Here is a 19372-nt window from a genome sequence, read left to right on the forward strand (position 1 = left end):
AGTCTCAATCACCACAATCTTAACTTATATCCTACATTACTTCCAGCCTCATGCTGCAGTCGTGGAGCCTCCGTGGTCCCTCCAAATTGTCTCACATTTTCTGGTGAGCTTCTCGAAGGCCGCGATATAGCCACACAGCTCCCTTTGAGGTTTGCCTCTCAGGGTATCTATCAGTCTCTGCGCTAGGCCCTCTGTCTCACAGCCTGCCGCCCAGGTCCTGACGGGCCCAACCCATCTATCATCAATTCTTTGATGCGCAAGTGGACACACCCAGACATCTTCCAGAGTCTCCTCCTCGGAATGGCATAGGCGACACGACCAGTCTCGATACCCTTTTTTGCCCCCAGTGTGCAGATTGCCACAACGTAGTCTAGCCCAGGTCTCTTTCATCCATCCATCGCCGCCCTTCAGACCCCAGTAACTCGCACTCGTCTCTTGATCTCTATCGGCCCAAGCTCGGTACCAACTGTTGTAGGTGGAGACCTCAATTCTCTTCCAATCCAGCTCACGTTCCTTCACCTTAAGAAGCTCCACACCATCAGTGAGGGCCTGATCGATGGTCACTGTATCTCCCTTGTTCCAGATGTCCTGCAGAACACGTTGCGGTTCCTTCTCGGAAAGAGCTGTCTTCAACTCTTTGCTCCATCTCGAGGGGTTGTGGTTCAGGATTCCCCTGACCTCCTCCCTCAGGCATATTTTGGGCCATCGATCATCTGGTAGCCTCAGGATGTCCCCTATCTATCTGCTGGCTCTCATCCTCGCCATGCACTTGGTGGAGAATCGGCCAGCCTCCACTTTCCAGATGTAACTAGGCGTATTCTTGGGCACCCCCATTGCCATTTTCACGAAGCGTGATTGCCAGGACTCCATTTCAGGTCTCTCGCTCCAACCCCATACCTCCACGCCGTACAATGTGGCCGACCTGACTATGGAGTCCATCAAGTAGAGCCTTCGCCAGAGAGTGTTAATTTTTGCCCTTTTCATGATGCCCCAGACAGCATTCCCAGCTTGCTGAGCCTTCCCCTTCATATGTCTTAGGCTGTCTCGCAGGACCTCCTTTGGTGGAGAACCAATACCCCAAGTACTTAAACTCGTCAACAACTTCAATGGCTTTCCCCTTGTATTCCCATTTTTCTCGCTCCAACTTCTTCCCCCTGTTCTTAAATATCATTATCTTAGTCTTAGTTTCACTCACAGTCAGCCGGTTCCTATCTGCGTGGTTTTCCAGCCGTTTCAGCATCTTTTGCATGTCCTCAGGATGCTCAGTTACAAGCGCAACGTCATCCGCATATTTCAGACAGAAAATCTTGGCTTTTCCAATCCAAGCGCCACCCAAGCCATTTCTCTCTCATTCCTCGTCGATGTCATCCAACATAATATTAAAAAGCAGAGGGCGGAGGGGGCAGCCCTGTCTGACTCCTGTGCTCACTTGGAACCTATCCGTGGCTCCCTCCTCAGTCATCACTTCACAGGTGGTGAGCCTGTAAATCTCCTGGATCATCGCGAGCTTACGACCTCGTATTCCCAATTTCCGCAGTTTCTCCATGAGTAATCCCCTGTCCACCCTGTCGAAGGCTGCTTTGTAATCCACAAAAGTAACATACAACCTTCCCCCTGGGGTCTTCAAACGGTTACTGATGAGTGAGTTTAACGTGAAAATGTGCTCCCTTGTTCCTCTCCCGGGACGGAAACCTGCCTGGCTCTTGCGCAACAGTTTATTCTTTTCCACCCAGAAGGAAATTCTTTGTGCCATCATATTGGTGAGTATTTTGTATCCTGAGTCCAATAGGGAAATTCCGCGATAGTTCTTCGGGTCATTTCCATCTCCTGACTTGTAGATGGAGCAAATTGTGGCCACTTCCGATCCTCCTGGGAGTTTACAGTCCTGCCAGATTTGGTTGATGGCAGCCAGCACACTCGGGAGCATCTCCTGGGAAAACTTTGATGAGTTCAACTGGTAGTTCATCTTCACCTGCCGCCTTTATATTTTTCATGCCCTTCAGCGTAAATTTCAGTTCCTGGAGGGAGAAGTCCCGGTTTAGGAGCTGTTCCGTCTCTTCGTCTTCTCCCGTCAGTTCCCCTAGCACACCGTCTTCATTCTCCAGCTGCTGGGAATCCACAGGGGGTGATTCCCCCTGTATTGCTCCCAATAAGGTCGAGTAGTGCCCCAACCATCGCTCCTTGGTGATACTCTGCCCTCTTTTTGCCTTTTTAGCTCTAAATTTGTTGATAGCCAGCCACCACTCTGCCAAGTTGGAGCTTTCTTCAACTTCCTTCAGCCTCTTTTCGATCCAGGCAAATCTCGCTTTTTCAGTGGTGAGCTTCAGCTTTTTTCTCTCAGTGTTTAGTACTCGCTTGTTCCGCTGGGATCGTACTCTGAGGAGATTTTTTAGACAGTTCCACACTCTTTTTCTCTGCAGTTTGCACTCCTTAGTAAACCAGCTGGGCTCGCCAGTGTACTTTTTAGGTTTCCTGATCATTCCTGCTCTGTCAGCGGCAACACGGATACTTTCTTTCACCTTCTCCCAAGTTCGGTCGTCAGTCCCAGCCGACGCTCTCTGGGTCCATACCTCTTTAAGCTCTTGTTGGTAGATCTCCCGGTGCTCTGCACTCCAGCGCAGCCTCTTCGCTCTAGCCTCATCTGTCTCTAAATGTCTGTTCCAATCCTGGCGTTCAGGTCCCCGACTACTATCACAGAGGCATTTTCCAGCCCCTGATCCCAATCTTCCACCTGCCAGTCGTTACGAATGCTTTTCCTTATGCCAGCAAGGTGCCCGCCACTTCCTCGCCCTTTTCGATTGATTCTTATTGCGGGTTTCGCAGACCACTCGTGGTCCTTGAAGTTTTTACTCAATCTTTCTAGTACTCTCGCTTGACTTTTTTCTTTCACCAAGGTGATGATTTTTTCTTCAGGTCTCCTGAAGTAGAATCACATCATACTTAGATAAAAAGTTCAACGCTAACCACAAGTTCTTGCTCCCCGCAATATTCCATGTGATACAGTTAATACCAGCCACGTCTCCCCCTAGGAAAGGGCCGCTGCTCCAAATTCCCTCTCAACTCGTTCCACACGTAAAGGTTGTCCTGGTCCCAAATCTTCATGTAGCCTTTAATAACTGTGCCGTCATTACAAGCTCTTACTTCCGCCAATAACCAGTCCTGTACCTCCCTTTCTCGGGGAGTCCAGTCGTCCTCGATCCAAATATCACTACCTTTCAGCAAATATTTTCTCCCCATAACCACCTTCTTGATGTCCATCGATTCAAGAGTTGCCACGAAGTCCTCTCTGGTCCCAAACATTCTGGTAATTTTTGGGTCAATATCAAGGCGTTCTCTGACCATGTTCTCCAGCTCTCGTCGTGCCATGCTAGTACTACCATTCAATCCTTTGATCAGGATATTTGACGTCTCCTTCGCCTCTCCGCCATTTCCCAATCCAATTGAGCTCCTGGTAGAGGTAGCGGCCGGGTTCGCCTCTGTAATCGATTAACCTGTTCCTCATCTCGAAAGCCTGCATCGTGGTCTGAGTGGTCTTGGGCATCCTCAGGGCTAGCTTGCGGTGGGGCTGGATAATGCTGCTGATGATAGTCCCAGTCGTTCCAGGTATTGAAATGACTAGGAGGGTCGGCCCTCTGCTTTTCCGTAGAAATTCCCCCCTGCTGGCGCGGGTGTGACGCGCGGCTACCTGTGTGCTGGTTGTGTGTTGGGATCTGTCGGTCGTGTGCTCTTGTCTCGTCTGGTGCTTGAGAATATGTTGGATATGGATTTTCGTCGTGGGTGGGGGGTTTCCACTGGTTGTTTCCACCAGGGGCTGCAGTGTCCCAACGATGACCCTGAAGTTTGCAGATTAAAAACTTCAACACGGCATATCTTGTAAGGAAATTCATGAATGTAAAAAAATCTAATTTCTATTAGTCGAACGTTGATAAATTTACTCGTGATCATTCTTTAATATGTCATCATATAGATTGAGAGCTGATTGGAGTCATAATAGGACTAAGAAAAAGCTTTCGCATGGTATATCTCTTTCAGAAATAGATATTGACGGCCGAAAACAATTACCGTAATTCAAACTGTTTGAAAACTCGTTGTGATGTTGTTAGATTTTCGAGTATTCCAGTTATTAATCAGCTGATCAGCTGGAATACAATTTAACTTTGTCAAGCCGTATCGAGCGTCTGAATAATGCTATTGGGACAACGAAAATTGCAAAATTTTCACAATTAGACAATCTTCTCGTGATGATTTTTTTTCCCCATTGTCTATAGATTATTTATGTAAGGTTTTCAACCTTCGCTCCAATCGCCAACACTTTTTCGGTTTTTAATTATTTTTTTTGTTTTGAGGCTGAAAAATAGGGGTCAGAGAAGAGAGAAATTTTAATTTCGTAAATTCTACCTAACCTCACTCGAAATTCGTTCCCCCTCCCCTATGACCCTGTAGTTTGCAGATTAAAAACTTCAACACGGCATATCTCACGCGCAAACTAGTCATTTTGAAAATTTCGGATTCTTTTTTGTCTGACGTGAGGTAATTTCATCGTGATAATTGTGAAATATGCTGTCATATGAATTGAAATGTGATTTTATTGAAAAAGAACCTATGGAAAACCATCATCATTTCATATCTCGCCTCAGGATAGATACATAAAAAAAAAAATTATCGTCACAGTTTGAACTTGACAAACACTCATTGTGATATTCGTTTATTTCGTTTTAACTTCGTTACTTAACATTTAATCCGCTATAAAGTAATAAATCTTTGTCCAGCTCCTCTATGCACCTAAATAATCCGACAAAGAAAATTTAAAAAAACACATCTGTAGAAATGAAGGAACTTCTCGTGATCACTTGGATTTTTTATTACAAATGCGCAGTTCATGATTTATCCGATGTTTTTGTTCAGATAAATGATTGACATAGGATATCGGTAAGACCCATTAATATATAGTGACGGGAAACAAATTAAACTTCAAATTTCAATGAACACTCAATGTGAAGTGCTATTATAAGACCCTCCGTTGTTTTCTTCCTGAAGAATATTGAAATTTACCTTCAACATGGCATATCTTTCGCGGAAATAATGATATGCAAAGAAAAAAAAATCACATAGGTCATATATTTTTCTAATCTTCAAGTGAGTTCATTTTTTTCTTCTCCAACCTCTATTCTTAAGTTGTTATTGTGAAAATGCATATGAAACACGTTTGAAGGTGAGAGAAATGACGAATGAGAACAGGATGACATTTAATTGAGTGATTTTCATTTTCTTAATTATAAATGGAATATCTCTGAAGGAGCATATCACAGAAAGCGGCTTATATAAAAATCTTTAGACATCTTAAGCATGTATATTCAATCGCTACTCGATGAGAACCATTTTATACAGATATCACAAGAATATATAAAATTCTCATTGCTCAGTTCCTCTTCTTTTAATTCGAGATTTCTTAAGCAAGTCAATTCAGCCCATCTTTTGCATCTCGTGCATTGCACCCAAGTTTCATCCCTTGTCATTGCTTCAACCCTCCCACAGAATAAACAAAGATCTCTCACATTGACGGAGCTCAGCAAGATACCCTCCCTTATCTCTTTGCGTTTTTCATTTGCATTGAGTCGACCTATTTTAGAAAAATTTCCAGCAAGGATTTCTTCAATATAATGAAGGACAAACACTCCACAATTATATCCATCCGTTTGTTGTGGATGAGGTGGGACTTCTAGGGACCACTTAATCGACGATGTAGGGAAAACCTGTAAATGAATAATTAATGACTTTGTATTACTCAAATTCTAAGAAGCCATGTTGATAGCTGAAGGGTTTTCCTTTTTATAACCAACGATAAACTTATTGAACCGCGTTTCCTCCGACCTCTTCGCAATACTCTTGGCTGGATCAATCATATAAACTGTTGACTTACTAATGTCCACGTACATTAATACCCAATGATCATTGTTGATGTTGTGGGGGAGTAAAATTCCGATTTTATCTCCCCATGAATCTCGAAAACCAGCATAAAAATTAGAGGATAAGGGAACTCCATTCATTGTCTTGCCTGTGGTCAAATATTTGCTCATCTCACAGGAAACAATCTACCTTATGATCTTCAGAGGACTTCATCAACACTGCTGCCCAGTAGTCAATGATTGTATTCATAAGCCATCTGTTGTTGAACAGGGTAAGGTAATCATCCGAGAGTACAGTAACGTTTGTTGTAGGATCGTGGCTAGCTCTGATTAATGCTACGAAAAAGTATCGTGGTGAGCTAGGATAATGATAAAAGTCAGGATTTGAAACTGTGTGATTCTTGTTAAATATCAATGCCTTTTGCATCTGCTCCTTTGCAATTTTTTTTAGCGTGTTTCCTCGTTGATAAGAACTTCTTTTCTTATTTTGGGACACTCCACGTTTCCAAAATTCCTGAGAATCTTCGTTATCAGCCTCATTGACTCTTTTTCGGGGACGTTTGATACAAACTTTGGGAGTTGGCAGATTTAACAGATTATAAATGGCGAGGACTTGCTCGTGGGCTTTCGTAACGAATCTTAAAGCCTTCAGATTTTTCTCCTTTTCGATTTTAGTGATGCTGAAATGATTCTCAGCATATGCGTTTACGTGATGTTTCCCCGTTGGGGACACTAGGATCGACCAGAGACGGGCGTATGGGAGGAGGTCCTTCAAGAAGTAATTGGAGAATTCTAGTGATTGATATTTGTTCTTGTTACCTCCTTGATCAGAGGTCTTTATACTTTCCTTCACTCTCTCACGATCGCTGTTGAAATGTTGGCAGAATGGAGTCTGTGCATACACTGTTGTTACTTTATTCTGTGGATCATCTTCAATCTGTTGCTTTATCGTAACAAGAAGCTCATCGATTTCTTCACGACAGGCATTCGCAGATTTTCCAAGTTCTTCGAAAGCTGAACTCACTTGATTAGTTTCAAGTGGAGACTCTAAGATGGTGAAGAGAGACTCGACACATCGAGTCATTGTACAGAAATTTTCGCTGTGAGCGATCAACGCTATATTCTCCAAATACACCTTAATCATCTTATAATCAACTTTCTTCTTGTGTAACCACCTGGAAATCATTTTCATGAAGTAGGCATAGCACATGAAATGGCGAATTATATTCGATGGTACAGGAATCTTGTTTTGGAGTTCATTAAACACCAATTCTAGATATTGTAAGATCGTAAGTCCATTCCATGCTCCCATCATACCAATTACGTTCGCCCAGGACCAGTCTGTTACGAATGAATTAAAAGGAGGCCATGATACATTATTCTCTTCCCAATGACTCCGGATAAATCTACAAAATTCTCTGATCGAAGAGGTGGTGTGATCATTCGTTACATATTCGAGAAGAGGCAGAATTTTTCCACTAACACTCACAACACCCGAATAGTAATACACTCTTTTCGATGTTGGAAACGGTTTCCTCACGATTGAACCAGTTGCATCAAAATATAGGGTCAACTCTGGGTTATTTTTTATAAAAACTATTTGCTCTTGAAATCCTAAATAAAGTTTAAATGGTGCAATGAACTGACGAATGTAAGGATGATTGCCATGAGCATTTTAAAGACTCAAAATTATATCGAGCACATCATTTCGATGGCAATCATTCTCGGACATTTTCTCAGATTTTGCTTTTTGCAAAACACTAAGGGAATGTGTAAATTGATAATTTTTACCTTCATCTGCAAGTTTTTTATTCATGTTAGTGGAAAGTTTCTTCTGAATTGTGGAAGGCATAGCAAATTCCATTTTTGTTTGGAGTTTTTCTCGTTCTTCACCTCGTAATTGATAAACAAAATTCTCAGTATGATTACTCTCCAGGTGTTGGGTAAATACTGACTGGAGTTTGAAATTTCTCGACCTTACCCGTAATTTTAAATTGTTTTGAACATTTTGGCTGCCTGCATGATACGAAATCTCCAAGGCATCTGGTAATTTTTTTCTCAAAATATAGTGCAAACTCTCGATGAATAAATGGTTTTTGAAGAGGATGTCCTCATTGTTAAGATGAAACGATCCAACGTATTGATAATATTTCCTCGTGAATTTCCCTTTCTTTTTCATCCCTCTTTTCTCAATTTCTTCACTTACTCTCGTCTTCCGGTTACGCAGATTATTGCGCCAAGCGAAAAATAAATTAGATCGAAATTTCTCGCACATGTTGGCGAATTCTTAGATATTGACAAATTCTGATGAAAATTGTTGTCTGTGGACCCATCCTTGAGGTCTGACAATTTTTCAACACAATGTATGATTGCCTCAAACGCTTCACCATAATTGAATTTCTTCATTTTTATTCTCCATATAATTATTCGCGTACGGTGCAGTTCATTCGAATATCAAAAATATAAGAATGAACACTATTGCCGGGAAACACTATTGCACTTTTCCTTTATGGACGTCAGATCACTACAATGACGCCTGGATCATTGATACACAATGGTGGAAAAAAAGGGGGGAGGTGGTAATCATTGTGTTGATTAATTCTCAAATTCGGAAAAGACAAAAGATCACATGGGATATGCATATTCCCGGGTATATTCGAAAATTGTTCAGATGGCGCTTCGGGTGCTGCTCATGGGCCTATCATATATGGCAGAGGGGAGGGGGAACGAATATCGAGTGAGGTTAGGTAGAATTTACGAAATTAAAATTTTTCCCCTCTCTGACCCCTATTTTTCAGCCTCAAAACAAAAAAAAAAGATGGAAAACCGAAAGTGTTGGCGATTGGAGCGAAGGTTGAAAACCTTACATAAATAATCTATAGACAATGGGGAAAAAAAAATCACGAGAAGATTGTCTAATTGTGAAAATTTTGCAATTTTCGTTGTCCCAATAGCATTATTCAGACGCTCGATACGGCGTGACAAAGTTAAATTGTATTCCAGCTGATCAGCTGATTAATAACTGGGATACTCGAAAATCTAACAACATCACAACGAATTCTCAAACAGTTTGAATTACGGTAATTGTTTTCGGCCGTCAATATCTATTTCTGAACGAGATATACCATGCGAAAGCTTTTTCTTAGTCCTATTATGACTCCAATCAGCTCTCAATCTATATGGTGACATAATAAAGAATGATCGCGAGTAAATTTATCAATGTTCGACTAATAGAAATTAGATTCTTTTACATTCATGAATTTCCTTACAAGATATGCCGTGTTGAAGTTTTTAATCTGCAAACTTCAGGGTCATTCCCAACGTGTGGTTTGACGCTTCTTTTTCGAGGAAGTACCATCACTAGTGTCTGGGATTTTGTTCCCATATGGTATGTAATTGTTGTTAAGAACGTTGATTTTGCAAACCTCATGTAGCTCTTGCTCTTTCGTCTATAGCTGACGCCTGAGCTCCTCAAGCGTTCGTTTCTCTGCCAGCCACCTGTTTTTCATTTCCTCAACCTCTCTCACCCTTAGATGCTCTTTCTTCTCCAACTCGGCCCTCGTCCACTTCAGCTCACCTAAAATTCTCTCCTTATCCGCTAGGATTTCTGCTTGGATCTTTCTTGACTCGAAAATGAATTTTCGTACGTAGCAAAGCTCCAGCTCGAGTTTTTGCTCTAGTCTTCTTTCAAACCCATCAAGGCATTCTTGCATCCTACATTCCGTGCCACCGTTTGTGTACCTACCTCACGATGGGTGATGATGCTTTTGTTGTCCAAACCTTCAGGGTTCCCCTTCTCGTCGTCCCATCTCCTAATCCGGGGTGTGCCCTCATCCAACGTGGAGTAGATCGGCGTTAATGTTGGTGCCAGTGGTGACAATGTCCCTGGGCTTTCCCCAGATTGTTCTTGCTCCTTGGCCAGTGTTACCAATGATTTGAGGATCACCTCATCCTCCTCGTCCAGGGAGGCTTTATCGTCGCCCTCCTCATTCGCTTCACTGTCTGCCACCGTGTACGCACCATTGAAAACTGCCTCAGGTCTACTCCTCTGAGTTCTCATACTGTCGGGTTCTCTGTCGGTTCGACACGGAATAAGCGAAGTTCACTGGGGGAAACGCCCCTTCAAAACTCGCTCGGTGTTCACTTTCGAGTGTTTCATCCTCGTGTCTGTCCTTGCCCTTTAGGAACTCCTCAATTCTTGGGGTGCTGGTCTCAACCGTTCTCGGTTTCTGGACTTTGCTCGTCGTCACCCGAGTTTTTCGTGAAGTCTGTTTACCTGTCTCGATTAGTCTTTTTTTCTTGTTCTTGCTACCAATCGGCCTCCCTCTTTTCTTTTTAATCGGGGCAGCAGGAGCCCCAGAGGCTCCATCAGCGTATCTCACTGAGGTTTCCTTCAGCGTATCTCACTGAGGTTTCCTTCAGCGTTGATTTTTCGTGAAATGGGCTGCCATCCCCAATCTGGATTTCACTGCTCGAAAGCCTTTTATTCTCCTCCGTATTGGGCGTCCCCAAACCTACCGTCTCCTGTTGGGACATTCTAACCTCACTCCCTCTCGTTCTGTTATCCGACCAATTTACTCTGGGCATTTACCACCAATACCTGGGATAACATTCCCTGATTGACACTATATCGTTACCTTGGAATCGCAACAATTATTAATGCAAATTACGGTGTGATTCGCGTTTATTTCTGTATAACCCGGGTGTTCTATAATCCCGTGCACGTGTCAACACGCCTATGTTACCGACCGAACTCCCCTCACGAGAATGATAATTTTCCATTCAGTAGAATGAAAAATTATTCAGAGGTTTTGACGGATAATAATTTTGATTTTGTTGTTTCATTTTCTTTTCAATTAATCTATTGACAAATAGATCAATTGAAAAGAAAATGAAACAACAAAGTCTAGAGCAAGGCCCAGGGGGTGACCCAGAGGGGGAAAAGGAAAATGTGATGCTGAATTTCAATCGAATAATCCATTGACATAATGTTCGCCAATCAAAAAGTTAACAAAAAAAAATTGATTAAAAAAAATTTGTTTGCTTGAATTGCGTCACAGCCATTTTTTTGACTGTTTCATTTTGCCTCACTCTCCCCTACCTATTATTTAATGTTGTTTTCTCATGCCGAATCTTAATCATCGTTCTTTCCAAGGTGTTCCCTCGGGCTACCACTCCACTCAGTGGCTATGCACATGCTCAGGTGGTAGCCCCTCAGGTCTTGTTGAGAATCGTAAACACTTGCATTTCATTAACGACAAGAATTTTCAAAGATGAATTCTAAGGTCATCATGACTATGACTACCAAATCACTAGCTAGTATCTTCATACGCATTATAGGAAAGGTCATTAAAAATTAATCTTCACAAATTTCTCTTTTCTCAAGGTATCTTAAGGTATCTCAATGAAAAACGATATATGCAACGATAGATAAACGAAAAATAAATAACGATAGTGTTATCATGATCTTGATAGATGACGGTTGTTTTTACACATGTCGTATGGAAGGTCGTTTAACAATGACTCTTTAACAACGGCTAAATTCTTTCTTTTTATGTTCCACAATTATTGTGCCTCCACTTGTGCTTGAGAAATATATTCATGCCAACAATTCGGTCTTTGTAAAACACGATCGTCAGATACACTTGTATTTGATTAGCAAATAATTTTTATCACTCCGGCTGTAAGGCAGCGCTTTATCGCTGCCCCAGGTCGTTATGACAAAAAATATTTGACACATGACGTAAAGAAACTTTTCAACACTGAGAGAAAAATGTAGTAAAACGAAAGGATTATTCTTTGACTCAAACGCTGATTGCTTTTCAATAGTGCCAATGAAGCAATCCATTGGCGATGCGAAATATGTCGTCACTTCCAGTCGATTGCATGATTAAATTGTATCCTTCAATAGTTGATTCTGAGGGCTCTAAACATGAGACTCAAGATTCGATTTAATGAGGGCTCGAATCGATCATCTATTTCTTCGCATTCCCTGAATATCTCGTCGAATTTTAATAGTTATTTGAATGCATCACATTCCGTCGATCTGAACACTTATTTTAGGCGACATCAACGCAATCGTATTCAATAAAATGTTTTGAATGAAAGGATGCCTCATTTTCGAAGGAATATGCAGTTATCTATGCTCTCTAGTGAATCCACTCTTGAAATTAAAAATTAGAACGTTAAGACAATGAAATTCTATTTTTATATAAAGGAACATACATTTAATAACATATATTTCATAGAAACTACGATATTTTTCTCTAAGTGTGGGGTAAACTGCCCAGTAGATGGACATTTGTTATCTAGAAATTGAAAAAAAATTGATCGAAAACAAAATTGCCATTCAGGGGTTAAGAACTACAACAGTTAGCGAAAATTCAAAGCAACAATTTACATTACAGCATTTTTTTGCGTAATTTCCTATCCAAAAATCGCTCGTCCATCTATAGGGCAGTGTCCATCTACTGACTAGCTTACCCTAGCTTACATGATTGCAACCTTTGCCCTCGACTCACGCTGCAACCTCATATTCACTAGAACTGCTTTTTAGGCCTTATGTCGAAATGTACTATTTTAGGCCTTATGTCGAAATGCACTATTTTAGTTGACAATGATAATGTCAGATCCGCGTGTGTAAATTGTCATTTTACAGACGTTGTGCGACAAAAAAATTTATATACCTCGTGGTGATGTTTTTGATAAACGTGACGATAAACGGTAAATCTACCGTCATTTTACACATAAATTACACATCACTGACCGAAGGCCAATTACTGACCATTTTCGGTCAAAAAAAATAGTGACGGAGTTTCGTGTTCCCAAAATGACAAAAAACAATGTTGACGATTACTTTACGTCGGGATCGAGCCAGGCGATTGTTCTCTCTCTTATTAGCTTTCCATTCGCGACAAATATCATTCATCATGTGACACTGAGAGAAATATCGACATAATATCGCAAGAATAATTTCTTGTGGCAAATATTCCATCTCTTAAAGTTGTGACAGGAGACATTGTTTTTCTCTTCTCGTCAATACAATTTTGCCTCGTTCTCCGGGATCTCGTAAGTTGCCGTATGAGATATTAGCCATAAGTTCATTGGCGAATTTGAATTACAACGGTATATTGGAATCTAGACGATATTTAGGGTGCAATCGCCAAATTATTGATTTTCGTCACTAGGCCCGAAAGGGCCTAGATCTAGACTCGCTTCGCTCGGTTAGATCGCGGTTTTCGGGCCCAGTGACGAAATAGTATATTTCGTAACGAGTGCAAAAAAGTGTTTTTCATCACGCTGTGACGAAAAGTCCAATTTCCACCACATTGTGATGAAAAATATTTTTCATCACAATGTGGTGGAAATTGGACTTTTCGTCACAGCGTGATGAAAAATATTGTATGTCACACGGCGGTTCAAGTATTATTTGGCGAATATGATGACAATCCTCGCCTTCGGCTCGAATTATAAAGTCACATTCACCAGATTAGTATATTGTGTCATCAGGCGATAAAAGTATTATCTGGCGAATCTCGCCTTCGGCTCGGACTATAATGCCACATTCACCAGACAATGCTTTTATCGTCGTGTGACATAATGTACTATTTCTGTCGCGCAACAAGTTGTCGAAGGCCCATCGTATCACTCTTCGCCCGGCATCGAAACTGTATACATGGTCTATATATTTTGTATTGTCTTATTTATTAAAATTTCATATTGTGTGGTAACAGTCGATATCCGAGAACGTTTAGAAACTTCAGTAACAAATTCAGTGAATTGTCGACATAACAAGTGAGTAATTATTAATTCAGAGTGTTCTTACCTATAATTTATACCTCTCTTTGTCAATTTTTATTACTCATGGGTCTTCCAACTTCCACTCCCTGAGGTAAGTCGAGAAAACTTTGTTAGTTGTCGAAAAACTAACTAGCGCCCAGTGAACTAATTATTTTGTCGAGTTGAATTATAAAAAGGACTTTTCTTGAGCCCTGGTAGCCCTTGACCCAGGCCGCGCCAGGTGTAGGCCTTCAGCCAATTCATTTATTGCAGTGAAACTTATATTAATCCAGTCGAATATTCATTATAAAATAAAAGGCCGGTTTCAAAGTCTCGTCTCGTAAGATGATTTCGGAAAGGAGAAGGATTATGAATCGAGTGCTGACAAAAGCAATGAGATCGAAGATCCTGAAAAATCTGACATCGATAACGAGGACCTACTGTTTTTCCCAAGTCTCTGAATCAGCTAATGACTGCTCAATGTACTTAAAAAATCATTATCATTCCAAAGTTCTTTATTTAGTTCTTAAATGAGAAGATTTACGAAATCATTTATGCAATGGAAAATTTTATATGACTGTTTTTCTATAATTGAACTTTATGGGATTTATGATAGTAATAAATAAAATAAAAAAATCTCTATGAAACTTTTCTGATTTTTTTTTGAAATCCCATATTAAGGTAATACTATATAAATTCCCGGGTTCAAACCTCGGTCCGGACTATCCATTTTTCCAGTAAAAATTTTCTGGTTATTCATATTGAGAATAATCCCGTTTTCCCTCCTACCTCATTCAAATCTCATCCAACGTTTCCTATGACGTCACAAAAATGTGGAACGCTATATAAATTCCCTTCTTTAATATTCACTAAATTTTCGATTTCCGTTTCGACGTTATTCATAATTTTATTCAAATTTCGGCAAAAAATCATGAAGAAAAAAACAATGATCACAAAATGACCGAGCACAGACAATTGCGTAAGTTGACCGGTCAGTTTGCATCACGAGGGATGCGTTAAGTTAGAAATGGCCAGAAAACGGTAAATTTACGATTGACGGGACGCATGTCAATAATTACCGCCACTTTGCATCCCTAACGTGATTATGTGTGTGTGTTGAATGTGATCATTATCATTATTCTTATTATCCCGTTCTTCTGTACAAACAATTGTCTTTTTTACAGTTCTATCTTTCCCCTCAGCCCTTCGATAAAATTTTAGTAGAAAAATGTTATTTATACATAATTGAATGAATTTGAAATATCACAGTTGAAGAAACCATCAGAAAGCTCATTTTCAGGAAAATTCATGAAAAATTCGAAATTTTCAATAATCATCATAAAAATCAAATCAACCAATATAGGTATCGTAATCATTTTTTAACTTTGAATTAATGGCATTGAAACAAACATTTTAAGCTATGATTGAATTTATTTGAAGCATGATATATCCAAAGATATCTCAGGAATTCTGATTTTCAAAAAATACAGAATTTTTGCAAATTTAAATGCAACTAAATCCAAACAAATTATCCAAACAAATTTTTTAAGTCATGATTCAATCAATTGGGAACATTGTTTTCAGTTATCGTAAAAAAACAATTTTTGAAAAATTTAAAAAATTTAGAAAATTCATAATTGAATTCAATTTTAATTAATGAAGATTGATAGGGCTCAACAATCCCTAGGTTTGCGGAAAAAAATCAATACGCACATACATCCGTACGGACACGGTCTAAAAATTGCATTTTTGGACTTGTTGGATCCTAATGGGTCGATATAACACAAAAAATTAAAAACTCAAATTTTAACCATTACAATGCTTCCATTCGGAAGCAAAAAATATGGGCCAGTCGTCCAGAAATTACGGGTTTCAGCTGCATTCAACTATTTCTTAATTTAATTATTCTTTTTATTTTCACTTTCAATAAGTTTTTTTTTGCTAATTAAACGATTCTTGAAGGTACGAAAGTCATCATATCCCCATTTAGGTGATTCTTTTATTTTAGATTCTACCACGAAACTCGAATTTTCCTTAACCGTCCAGAAATTGGCCTGTTCACCCCACAAAACGAAATTTACGAACTCCGTAGATAAAATCCTACTTCAATATAAAGAATGATGATGTTGTTCAATAAATGTAATTCAATAAATAAACAAGATTTTGAGAAATCACAGTCACCCTTATACATATTATGTGGAAGTTCGTCTGAAAATAAAGCCTCCAAAATTTCTAAATTCTCATCTTTCTTATTTACCTTAGAAAAGTTCCCTTTTCTGCAGAGGGACCAACGCATTGTGAACTCCGGTTTCTCGGAAAGTAAAGGTCCTAAAGGTTGCCGCCATAAAGATTTATGGGACCCTGCAAATCCGCAAGTAAAATCCCATGTGCCTAAGAGTCTCCGAGAAAAGGCCACCTCCTTTAAGGGGTACCCCAATGCTGCCAATGTTCCAAATTTTTGAACAAACTTCCTGCCGAAAGTTATCGATATTTTTACGAATCGAATCCCATTAATTTCCAAGGGGCGACGATGGAGATCAATGTGTTTTGTGTTCGAAAAATATTAATAACTTTGCGCAGGAAATTTGTTTGGATAATTCGAGGAAACGATGGCCTTCCGTTACCCCTTAAGGCGTTTCGTGTGTTGATCACCGCGGGGTGAAACGGAAGGGGAGTCTTAGCGTTCTCGAGCCCTAATTCAATCGCTGAGCACGAAATTTTCCAAGTTTCAAATAACTATTCAGGTGTGCATTTGAACATTTTGTGAATATTGATTTTATCTATCAGATTGATTGATTTTTTTCTCATCACCTACGGGTGTCAAATAATTTTTATTGGATGTTATTCTAATTATTGAATAGTATATTGTACCCCTAGGGAGTAAAAGTATTTTCTGACGAATGTGACGTTATAACCCGAGCCGAAGGCGAGGGTTATAATCACATGAGTCAGAAATAATATTAAAATGCGTGTCGAGTTGGTAAACCTGTCGAGTGTTTTCTGTCTCTCAGTTCCATGGTCCAACCCATACCTCTCCCATGATGCTCACTGACATTCGAATCACGCGTCTGCGCGTGAGGGCGTAATTGCCCCGTAACTCAGAATTTTCCGAATCATTTGTTCAAATAACTTTCTTATGAAATCTNAAATGCGTGTCGAGTTGGTAAACCTGTCGAGTGTTTTCTGTCTCTCAGTTCCATGGTCCAACCCATACCTCTCCCATGATGCTCACTGACATTCGAATCACGCGTCTGCGCGTGAGGGCGTAATTGCCCCGTAACTCAGAATTTTCCGAATCATTTGTTCAAATAACTTTCTTATGAAATCTGAAAAAAAAATCTGAAACTTATACGTGTTCTCAAGAAAGATTTAATTTATCACCCACTAGTTTTTCCTCAATAGTTCATTTTTTTGGGTGTTATGGAAATTTCTTTAATTGAGAGTGGGGTAACCTCAGAGGTTATAGCTGGAGGGGTTACAAAAACATGCAAATTTCATTTTTTTTCTTGACGCTGAGATCTGAAAAAAATGTGCAAGAATTCTCAATGATGCAGCATACTCAGAATTTTTTCCCGTGAATTTTCCAATTTTTTTTTCATTATTTTGCCTTTTCAACCGAAACACCTTAAGGAGATATGTCGGTGAAATTTAACAGTTTTCAATGGGCCTTGGGACCCATTGAACAGTTTGTGATATACGACGGAATATGGGAATAACTAGGGAAAATCGCAGACCCAATCGATTTTGCCCCGTATAACCACAAAAAGCTTCATTTTTTCCTGTTTTTACCTTCAAAATGCTCTTTGTGCCGTAGTTTTTATACTATTTTACCTTTTTTTAAATGTTTATTACACTCCAAAGAATAAAGTTAAGCATCAGTTGTACTTTATTCGCAATAGATTATGAAGAAATGAGCTCTGAATGTCATAAATTTTACTCTATTCTATAGACGCGAAAAATTGATGAAATTCAAAATTCATTTCTTCATAATCTATTGCGAATAAAGTGAAACGAAATGCTCAACTTCATTCTTTGGAGTGTAACAAGCATTTAAAAAACGCTAAAATCGTATGAAAACTACCGCGCAAGGAGCATTTCGAAGGTAAAAAGAGGAAAAAATGAAGCTTCTCGTGGTTGTTCGGCGCAAAATCGATCGGGTCCGCGATTTTCCCTAGTTATTCCCCCATTCCGTCACATATCACAAATTGTTCAATGGGTCCCAAGGCCCAGTAAAGATTTTTAAATTTCACCGACATATCCCCTTAAGGGGTACCCAACGCTGCTAATTTTCCAAATTTTCCACAAACTCCCTGCCGGAAGTTATCCATATTTACCGAATCGAATCCCATTAATCTCCATTAAGCGATAATCAAGATCAATATGTATTGTTCTAAAGATATTAATAACTTCGCGCAGGAAATTCGATTAGAAATTACGAGGCAACGGTGCACCCAGCAAACAGTATGTCGACAATTTGTCGACAAATTGCCGATGTCCTGTTAAATTTTAGATGGCACTGGCAAAAATTGTTTTCTGGGTGGCCTTCAGTTACCCCCAAGCCCACGATGCAACCCAAAACTGTCCTCTCTCGCCCGCACTAAATTTTACTTCCATAAAATTCGACACCCATCGAAGAAAGCAACCTCACCAACAGAAGAACGATCAAATTTATCCCTGCCACGGGTATCGCATTGCCAGTATTAAAACCGACGAGTTCAACCCTTGTTCAAGTCTGCAGGTAGAAATTGACGACACGAAGAATCCAAACAGAAACCCGACAACGACCAGTGGGAGAGACATTTTTTTCTAGTCTTTCCAGTGAGCCTACAGTCACAGTGGTTTGGGCACCAGCGGTGCATAGCCAGTGGCACTGACTCTCATGTTTTCAAGTGAAACTTCTAAAGCTGGAAAAATGAGGCCTCGTGAATATTGAATAGTGCAGCTGGCACAGACGATCTCTTGAGACTCACATCTCTCTTAAGCCCTCTCAAGCCATTATTAATCTGCAGTTCAAATCGAAGCCATCAAACTGCAATTCCTCCCCTTGAATCCTTCCTAGAACCGGAATTTCGAGTGAAGAATCCGATTAATTTTTATTTCCACCTCTTTTTCGATGAAATCCACATCAAATGTGTTTGATGGTGGATTTCGTCGGCTCAGGGAGGCGGAAGTAATTAGCAGAGCACGAGTGTGAAGCCCTTTCCGTCGGGATTTATCGAGCCCTGTTTTGAATGACGCAAGCGCACAACATAGCTCCCACCGTATGCAACCCTCGTGAAATACGACAAGCGTATGCATTTACGATTGCATTAGGCATTGGTTTATTGATCAGCAATTAGCTAAACACCGACATTAGCAGATCCAAATTTACCATGAATGTCTCGGCTTCATTCAAGTGAAGACAATGCGTCTGGATGATTGTCCCCTGGGGCCCTCCTCGCTCTGTCCCTATCCTGTGCGTTGTGTGCTGTACGCAGCTGGCTTGCAAAGTGTTTCGTTGAACACTCGAAGGACACAACGAAATGAAGACCCCTTGTGGGGCCAGGGGCCTCCATTCGGCGAGGAGGAGAGAGATCTCCGCAGACTTGTAGAGCTCGCCGTTTGTCTAGTGGGGGGGAGCGACGAGAGGGGAAGCCTCAGCCCCCCCCACCACTCTCGCCCAGTTGCCTTGCTGCATTGCCTGCATT

The sequence above is a fragment of the Diachasma alloeum genome, unplaced genomic scaffold (genome assembly GCF_001412515.2).
Source record: "Diachasma alloeum isolate Michigan unplaced genomic scaffold, Dall2.0 Dall_scaffold_00194, whole genome shotgun sequence".
In the NCBI taxonomy this organism is placed as follows: domain Eukaryota; kingdom Metazoa; phylum Arthropoda; class Insecta; order Hymenoptera; family Braconidae; genus Diachasma; species Diachasma alloeum.